We start from the raw sequence: 9,276 nt of genomic DNA on the forward strand, positions 1-9,276 counted from the left end.
AAATCCTTGAATGGTTTGCTATTTCTTTTTCTATTTGCTTAAGGTCACAGAGGTAGTAATTATCTGCGACCAGATTTGAATTCAAGCTTTCTTGACTCTAGCATGCTATCCGCTGAGCCAACTAGCTGTTTCCTAATGTCAGAAGACAGAATTATAAAATCAAGGACATGTCCTTTTGTGTCTTGGCCTTATGGATCACTCAGTCTGGTGAATTCAATGAATTCCTCCTCAGAATATTGTTTTCAAATGCATAAAAGAACATTTATTAAATTATAAAAAAATTATACCATCATACAGTTATCTTGATATGTTTTAAAAGTTAACAGACCCAGGTTAAGTGGAATGCTATTGTTGGGATTTCTCCTTCAAAGAATTTATGGGAAGACATGGACAAGAATGACATAGGATCAAAAGGTGCTGATGGGTTGTCATTTATAGCTGTTCTAGTAATGTCACTCATCCAAAAGATCAAGGTTTCCTTAAACGAACCTCTTAGGAGAAGATGTCTAAAATCTAGCTTTAATAACCTCCTAAGGCAGATGGATTTTCTGCAAATTAAAGTTATGAAAGTGCTCTAAACCCTAGTCCTAAGGAAAATATTTTTTATGCACTTTGGACTTACATGTGTGTCCTCTGAAGGTAGAGAAACTTAATGATGTTTTGCTGGGAATATGGATCGTAATAATAAGAATTGATATAGCCTTTGCCCACTGACTCCTGCATCTGATGGAATTATAACCTGATGAATGAAACTAGTCCAAAGTTTTCTCAGAAAGGTTTGTCTGGGTCTACCCCAGAGCTTAAAAACAGTTGATCTATCTATCTATCTATATATATATTGCACATTGTTATATGATGGTCAACACTACGCATTGTTCCATGGGAGATAAAGGAAATAGGAAGATCTGAACTTTGTTCTTATGGATTCAGAATCATATAATATTTATGTTAGCTTACTTGCCACATTTCAATCTGTGATCTCGATCTCATGATATATAATCTTATGAACATGATTTATTTCCTTAAGAGGCAATAACAGAATTATTGATATTTCACTAGACTATTAAATTTTGGTGTCCCAATTCTTACAAATAAATGAAAAGAGCCAAATGGCATACCATCTTCCAGTGCATGTGATTCCATCAACCATCTAGAGAAAAATTCTGATCTCAAAACTCACTTTTGTTCTGAGATCCTCCCTGGATAGTCCTTCTACAGAACTTACCTATTCTTTCCTTCCTCTTTACTTTGGGTTAATTACAAAGTATGGTGCTTCTCAGAAAGGAGAAACTTTGGCCAGTAGACACACTCTTTATTTCTGCTTTCAAGTTGCCACTTACAGAGATAAAAGTTGGAATTGTCTTTGATGTCTCTAACTATTTTAGAATCTTGGAAAGGAAATATTTTGAGGTGGTACATGGGAGTACCACTGGAGTTTCCTAGACTTGGGTCATGGATATCTGCTAAGCAATGAGAAACATAGCAAAGACAGTCCATGGCATCTCCATTAACAGTATAATCATGTCTGTTTCAATCAATTTATTAGAGAACTCTATGAGATTTCATTCAGTGGAATCAATCTTTGGACTAAAGTGTTTTCCCAGTAGAACACTCTAATTAGACTTGAGTAGAAATTTGGTGAAAATTTTTTGAGTCAAGAAAAACAGAGACAAGCTAAATGGTTCAGCAGAGCTTTTCAGCACCAAATTATCTCAAGTGTGCTAGTAAAGATCAAGGTTTATGTCTGGGGTAAGAGAATATTTTTCTTTTGTCCCCATTTTGAAATTAAACTATAGTCCCAAAATCTCAGGAGTGGAAAATGATGGAGACAAACGTACATGGAAATATGGTAGAATAAACAAACCTCTGAATAGGAAGTCAGGAGACCTGAGTTCTAGTTTCAGCTCTTTCATGAACAATTTGTGATCCCCTGGGGAAATCACTTAACTCTCTATATAGAAATAAAAATAGAAAGCTATTATTGTTATATATATGTATATAACAATAATAGCTTTCTATTTTCCAAAATATATGCAGAGATAGTTTTCAACATTTACCCTTACAAAACTTTTGTTTCACCTGTTTCTCTCTCCCTTTCCACTTCCCTCCTCCCTTAGACAGCAAGTAATCTAAGATAGGTTAAACATATGCAATTCTTCTAAACATTTTCCCACATTTATCATGTTGCAAAAGAAAATCAAATCAAAAGGAGAAAAATTAGAATGAAAAACCAGACCAGCAAAACATATTAACAAAAATGAAGATACTATGTTGTAATCCACATTTACTGCCCATAGTTCTCCCTCTGGATGCAAATGGTTTTCTTCATCACAAGTCTATTGGAATTGGAATGAGGAACACCTCATTGTTGAAAAGGGCCAAATATATCACAACTGATCATCACATAATTTTGTTGTTGTTGTATACAATGTTCTCTTGGTTCTACTAACCTCACTGAGCATCAGTTCATGTAAGTCTTTCCTGGCTTTTCTGGAATCATCCTAGTAATCATTTCTTATAAAACAATAATAACCCATTACATTCACATATCATAATTTATTCAGCCATTCCCCAATTGATGGACATCTACTCAGTCAGTTTCCAATTCTCCTGGAAATAATTTCTCACGGGCTCTGTCAATCTCTCCCTTTTAATCTGCTTGGATTTAATGTGATAGAGGTCTATGACTTTCAAATGACACATGGTATCCTGGAAAAGGGAAGGCCCTGGCTGATGGGTGATCTCCCTCCTTCTTCTCTCCAGTAGAACCTCATAGAATTTAAGAAGGGGACAGCTTGTGATCCCTTTTTCTTTTTTTGAGAGAAGCAACTTTGGAATGTAGTCAAAAGTACCCAAGGGGCTTCCTAGATATAAGAGCCTGGTGTCTCTCCATCTTCATAGAATCAGCAAGGAAATTCCAGTTATCTTTGCTCATATTATAGTCATTCCTGCTTTAGCCAGATTATTATTGTCCTTTCTGAGCTCTTTCTCTCTCTCAATGGGATGGACCCCTGGAGCATGGGGATTTTCTAGTAGCTCCCTCTAACTGCATCTGACTAAAGGTAAAAAAATATTTAAGTCAAGGGTGATAAAGGAAAGGTTAATGGGCAGCCAAATCCTCTGAGGTTTGATAAGTAGAGATCAGGGTTGGTGCCTGGAGACCAGTAGGAAAAAATAGCCCTCTCTTGTTCTCCCTAGATCAGGGACCTAGATCATATACCAGTAAATCTTAGCAGTGGGAAATGGTAAAAATGAGTTTAAAATAATTCCAAATTCATGAAAGTTCTGCACAGATTCCTGGACTGAGAATGAGGAGACTTGGGTTTGAGCCTGAGCTTTGCCACTAATGACCAATATGATTCTGTGCTGTTTGGGAGGGATTGTGTTGGAGTGGCCATGTAGTGTAGGCATCCTCTTTGGCCATTTTTCAGTGTAAGAGATGTTTTTTTTTTTTAACACCGAGTAAGCAAAAATGAGCAAGTCACAAATGTAGCAATCTATATTACTTTACATTTCTATAATTTCATATGTTCAAGACTTTGAAAATGATGTGTGTACTAATAAGACGCCTAGGTTATACTGGTCAATGCATAGAGGTTATCTGTGGCACACACACTTATAATGTGTGTGCTATAGATGCACATATATAATGTATATATATATGTATATACACACACATAAATGCAAATGTGTGTTAATAATAGCTGACCTTTGTATGGTGCTTTAGATTTTAGAAATATTAATTAATTTGATCTTTACAATGGCTCTGGGAAGTAGGTGTTATTTTTATTCCCATTTTCCAATGAGGAACCTGAGGTAAATTAAAGTTAAATTATTTGTCCAGCATCATACATCTAGTAAGTGCCTGAGCTTGGCTTTGAACTCAAGTTATCAGTATACTATCCACTGGCTGCTGTGGCTAGACTTGGAGTCAGGAAGACTTGAGTTCAAAACTCCCCCTCAGATGCTTATTAGCTATGTGATCCTGGACAATTAATTTAACCCGTTTGCTTTAGGTTCCACACCTCTAAAATGGGACTATAATAGCACTGATCATTATGTCAAGGATTGTTGTGAGGAGAAAATGGAATCATATTTGTAATGCTCTTTGAAATTTATAAAGCTCTTTGCATTTGAAAATAAAAAGCTAAAAAATAAAAAAAAATCGAAATGTATATTGAATTAGTTGATGTTTGATAATGTAGCTCTAATTCTAGCTCCAAATGCTATGATCTCAAGATAAACCCACTCCTCACTATGAATCAATCAGTCAAGAAAACTTTAGTAAGCCCTTATTGTGTGCCAATCTATATAGCATTATCATTGTCCTAACTGGAAAAGTTATAGATCTCTTTTCAATGAGACTTCACTTGTACAATTTGTTGGGTGAGGGGGCAAAAAAGAAAGAGGAAATAAACTTTTATTGAGCATCTACTGAAGTGAAAATAAAGGCACTATGTGAAATGATGACATGAAATAGAAACATCAAATAGATTTGAAAGAGTATAATGTTTCACCACACTGAACAACCATGACATAGACATCCATCACAGGTTACAAAGATTTGCCTTTTATTACATGAAATAACTTACAAACTAAATCAAATATGACTTAGCAAGACAAAGTCATATTGATTAAATGACTGGGTTTGGGGAGAGGTGACTAAATATCTCAGAAGATAGGAGAATGGGAGGAATGGGGGAACAGAAGCACAATTTAGGGCATAAGAGGAGAAAAAAGAAGGGAGTTGGGTTGTATAAAGCTACCTTAATCAAGACTATCAGAGGAGTTGACCATATGCTAACAAGATAATCTGGGAAACCGAGCTGATTATGATGCATAATAGCAACAGAATGGACTCATTTTAGCAATTCCTGTGAATAAGCTGATTCATATCAGTACTACTTGCTAGGCATTGTGTTACACATTTTACAAATATGCATTTGGTCCTCAGCAGAACCCTGTGAGGTAAGTGCTGTTATTGTTCCCATTTTACTTTTGAGGAAACTGAGGTTTAGTGATTTGTCACACAGGTTTGAGATTGTGTTTGAATTTAAGTCTTCCTGGCACCAGGGCTCAGTTTTGAGTCTAATTTACTACCTACCTGGCTCTGAAGAGGACACTGTTTGAAAAGGGGGCTGTGAATTAATAACCAGGAAAAAATGACAAATGCTACCAATTGCTAATACTAAGATTCAGTTCATAAAGTACCTGATTTCTGGGTAGGTTTAAAGAGGGAGAGAGAGACATGATTCCTGTCTTCAAGTATTTTGAAGGCTATCATGTGTCAGGAGAATTACTATGGGTTTGTAGGATCATAGACCTAGTTCTGGAAAAGATCTTAAAAGCCATCTCATTTCCTCCCTTCCTCCACCCAACCATATTTGATACTTGAAGAGTGGTTGCCTTAGAAAATGAAGAGATTTGCTCAAGTTTAAATGAATATTAAGTGTTGGATACAAACTTGGAGACTAGTCTTTGGAGTCTAGGGGCTATTAGAGTAGCACTTTTGGTATTCAATAGGCTTGTTCTTACATCCTCAAAGCAGTCCATGAAACAATTGGAAAGAGAACTATGGGGAAAGGAGGGTCAGCTGAGAACCAGGTTTCAGCTTGTTAGAAAGGGGGAAAAGAAGATTTCCTAATAACAAGAGTATTCTCCAGTTTGGCATGGACTGCTCCAAAAGTAGGTATTTCTCATTGCTGGAGATGTTTACGCAGAATCTTTGTGACCCTTCATCACTTATGAAGATGCCCTTTAAAACCACTCTCCAAATTCCCAGTTCAGTGGTTTGTGTGTTAGATCAGTCATTGTGGTTCCTTTAGGAGAAAGGGGAAAAATAAACTGACTCCCCCTTCTTCCCAAAGACTGCCTGAGACATGAAACATTCATTGATCTAGAGCTAGAAAGGAACTCAGAAACAAGTCAGTATCAGTTTTCTCATTTTACAAGTGGGAACTGAGACCCAAGGAAGTCAAAACTTTTCCTTGTTCACTTAGGTTTTTAAGTGTCACAGAAGTAATTTGAAGCCATATCATACAATCCAAGAGCCCATGCTCTTAACCAGTATACTCTGAATCTTACTTCCTTTGAGTAGTTATATTCATCATAAAAAGAAATGACAAACTTTTCTACTTTGTTGAAATTCAGCTGTACCACTCTGAAAAGATAATTAAGTTAGAAAGTTTACTACTAACTCTAATTAGTCTAGTTTAGGACCAACACTAGTGCTAACTGATGAGATCCTGATTCACTAGATAGATTTGGGAGAGATAGCTAGGAGTACTGACAAAATGACTCCCTGAGGCAAGCAGGGAAGGACACTTATGGGGATCAGCTCAATTTTATAGTGCCACCTTCTGTGAAGGTTTTAGGTAACCCCATTGTCCAATTAGAAATCCAAGTTGCATCAAATCTGTGAGATTAAATTTCTCCTATAAATCTTCCTATAGTCCATACCATCTTTATTGAATCTCTTTTGGATTATAGCCCACCATAGCATTCTGCTGTATAGTGTCTTTATCCTCACCTTTCCCCTTATGTCATGGTGCCTTTCCTCTCATCTCCCTAATATGCCTCATGGTGTCTTTCTCTTCCTTATAGTTAACTAACTCTTTTAGGATGCTAAATTTCTCTTTAGATTTGACCTGCCAATCAATGGAGTATTCCCACTTCATGTCATTCTTTTAATGGATTCTTCCAAACTCCTTTCCTATTAACCCTATTGTTCTCCCACCTCTATTTTATATTTCTCACTCCTGGTGATGTGGTTTGAGGGCCAAAGTGATAGAGTTAATGTAGACACCAGATAATGGTAGGCACCACAAGTTGGGGCTCATTCTGTGAAGAATTCACAGTGGTCATTCTCTTTGTAAAAAGTAGATTTTTAGGGAATATGTTACAGACAAAATGAAGGGATATAATAGACACTGGGAATGATAAATATGAAAGAGAGTTGGGAAAGCATATGAAAGTCAAGGTACTCATTGGAACTCACAATTACCAGTAGAAAGGGAGCACCCCATGAGGAGGAGAAGTAGGATTGAGAAGCATAGTAGAATTAGGAGAGATACCTCTTGGTCCACGACCCTATCCAGGTCTTCACCACTGGTATCTATTTTATTGCTTCATTTTGTCTGTAACCTCTTCTAAATAAACCTAGCAAAGGTATCAAACCCCTGCCAAAGAGAATGGTCATTGTGAATTCTGCACATGACCAATCCCAACATTTGGTGCTGAACCCCAAACACATCACTAACTATGTCCCTTTTTGCAATTTATATTTCTTCTCTTTAACTCAGTTTCCTTGCCTATAAAATGAAGACTATGAAGCAGATGATTCTTAAGACCCTTTTTAAATCTGATTTCATGACCTATATTTCTTTTGTTCTTCCTAAAAACCAACAATTAATTTTAAGGAAAAAAAAACAGAGTCAGCCAAATAAGCAGGTTCATGAAACTGCATGAACTAAACTGAACAGAATCTAGGTGTGTCAAAGATGCCCTAATGACTTAATGAGATGAAAATTCTCTAAGATGCTATAATTTTTTTATTGTTCTGGGATTTTCACAGTAGAGAAATCCTTTGTGGCTTATTGCGAGGTAACAGGTAGTCAACCTGAATGTTGCACTGTGCAGGTTAAATGTTAGAAAGCTTGGAGATCTCTAGAGTTTAGATAAGAACAAGAACAAGAATGTTAGAATAGGTGGCAATCTACACCTGTACCAGAGTGGTCCTCCAGTCAAGAGCTCAATGACCCATTAAACTATCAAAGGGACTTTTGAAGGACCCTGAAATCTGGTTTTAATGAGCTCCTTGGTTTTTGTAAATTAAAGTGATGAGCATATCCCTGCAGGGTACAAGCCTTGAAGAAAGCAGTTTTATCCATCCAGGACAAAGGCTGGGCTAATGCCTCTTCCAAGATAGCTAGACTCAAAAATATTAGCTGGGGCTGTGGACCCAAGAATTATGGGAATTAATTAGGGATTTTATAGGCAGAATTTTGAGATATTTTGCTCTTATTCTGCCTACGGAGTGAGAAAAGGAATGACTAGTGTCAAGTCCCTCGTTTCCTGCTTTCTTAATGCAGCTTACCTGGGCTAGACTAAGAGCTCTTGATCAATTGAACATCTATCCTTTAATGAATATTTTCCACTTACCCAGAAACTAGGGAATACAGAGAAATGGAAAATGGACACCATGCTTTAAGGAATCAGAGGCAGGAAATACCAAAGCTAGTTTGAAGCTTGGAATAGAGAACATGGGCTTTCAGAGCTGGAAAGGATGACAGGAGTGTAGCTTTAGAGCTGGAAGCCAATTTCCCCATCATCTAGTTCACTCCCCCGATTTACCAATGAGAAAACTGAGATCTAGAGAGGCTAGACGATTCGTCCATCGTAAAGTGTGTAGTGACAGGCAGATTTGAGTCTTTGTCTTTTGATTCCAAATTGGGGACATTTTATACCTAATTCTGCTTCACAGTACCTTAGAGATTGAATTACTTTCACAAATGGAAGAACGTTGAGTTCTAGATAAGAACTATGGTTTGCTCAAGATCCTATAGTAAATGAGCAGCAGTGCCAGGATTAGAACATAAGTATCCTGATTCCCTATTTGGGAATCTCTAAGTCACTCTCTTGGTATCTCTTCTATTGTAGCATACCTGGTGATGATGTTGACTTTCTTTCCTTAACAGGAAGAAACCCATCTTGCTATTATCATATGTCACCAATTCCCAGACTATTCTATTTGTATGGAGTGATTGTGAGAATGGCACTCTTTATCGGCCTCAATTGGCTATTTCCCAAGCTCAGCATCTTTGAATAACCTTTGAGATAATGATTGACACATTTTTAGCCAGGTTTGGGACCTGGTCTGCCAGGTCCATTCCATCTGGCTCCTTGATCCCTCTCTCTGACTTCCCACCTTTACTTCCCTGGTTTCCCTGAAAATCTCCCAAGACTCTTTTTCCATATAAAAGACCTGCTCATAATGAAAATCTTTGCTTAGTCTTTTTCAAGATTCAGTCCATTATGAGCTATACTCTCCTTTCCCCTCATAGTCCCTTACTTTAAATGACATCTTTTTTCTTACTATATAGCTAACTCTGGTTAGTCTGCTAAACTCCTGTCTGGATCCATCTGCCAGGCACTGACATAGCCAGGCTCATTGCTTGTTTCTTTAGAGGATTCTTCTTCCAAAATCCTTTCCTTGGTAACCCTATTGTTCTCCCAGTTCCATTTGAGGTTTACCATTCCTGGTGTCTATTGTATCCC

Source organism: Antechinus flavipes, chromosome 6, assembly GCF_016432865.1.
Source record: "Antechinus flavipes isolate AdamAnt ecotype Samford, QLD, Australia chromosome 6, AdamAnt_v2, whole genome shotgun sequence".
NCBI lineage: Eukaryota > Metazoa > Chordata > Mammalia > Dasyuromorphia > Dasyuridae > Antechinus > Antechinus flavipes.